Below are 1,198 nucleotides of genomic sequence, written 5' to 3' on the forward strand. Positions count from 1 at the left end.
TTTGGTAGCCATAGGTGGCTTAAATAGAGCTGGGGCTGTTTGCGTGGACTGCAAACGATTCGTGTTATGATATGGCTCATATAACATATCGGGACAGACGCTGGATCGAAGCGGAGCAGAGCGGAGCGGAAGAATCTGTCCAAATTGGGAAGTTACGTGGGTTGAGGTGCGGGGGCAAAGCCCCGCGGTATGGTATAGGGGTAATGTTGTAATTACATATTGTGTCTAAGGTTTACTCCTGAGGTTATAAATAGACATGTTAGTAACCCTAGGAGGTATCCCTGAATTCTGTAAACCCTTTTCTGATTATTGAAAGGAACTCGCCGCTCTGCTCCCGAGGACGTAGGCATCTTTGCCGAACCTCGTTAAATCTTTGTGTTCTTCTGGATTTGTGTCGATTACTGTTTTTCTTCGCCCTAATTTTCTCAACAAGTGGTATCAGAGCCAGGTTCGAGGGCAAGGAAGAATTTTCCGTGAGGGTTTTGCCGCTGTGTCTTCGGATCGGCTTTGGCGGATCTACGCAGGGCTCGGATTGCGATTTGATCGCGATATAGGAGAAGGAAGTTGCGACAGAGCTGCGACGCGGAGGTGTTCCTGTCGAAGGAGATCTCTGTCGAAGGAGAGGTGCGGAAGGCATCGATACGGCTCGGTGCTTAGGAGTTTGACAAAGGCAAGAGTTCACGAGGTGTTCCTGCGGGGAAGAAGTTCGCTCGTTCACAGAGTTCTTCCGTACGGCGCGGGCAACAGGCTAGTTTCGCGAATTTGGGGAAGGAGCAACAGAAACGGAAAGGAGGAATATTCTCTGCTGTTGTTGCGCATATTTTGCGTGAATTTTTCCACAATTGCATGAGCAGGAAGGAAAGGAGGAATTGCAATTTTACATGAATTGCAAAATTTCCATTGTTGGCTGGCTTGCGGAGACAGAGAAGGAAGGATATTCCTTGCTGGAGAAAAAGAAAGCTGAGAATTATTTTTTATTATTTATTTATTTTTTTTTTCACTTGGCCCACGAAAAGAAAAAAATAATAATAAAGGAAAGTTTTTTTTTTATTAAATTTAGCAAATTTAATTAAGAATTTCCTTTGCTAGATAAGAGGGTTTTGCCGCTGCGTCTTCGGATCGGCTTCGGGCGGATCTACGCAGGAAGAAAGTCGTGACAGCGGTTTCCTTGGCTCGGATCGCGGTTTGCTCGGGGGTT

Source organism: Phalaenopsis equestris, unplaced genomic scaffold, assembly GCF_001263595.1.
Source record: "Phalaenopsis equestris unplaced genomic scaffold, ASM126359v1 Scaffold001093, whole genome shotgun sequence".
In the NCBI taxonomy this organism is placed as follows: domain Eukaryota; kingdom Viridiplantae; phylum Streptophyta; class Magnoliopsida; order Asparagales; family Orchidaceae; genus Phalaenopsis; species Phalaenopsis equestris.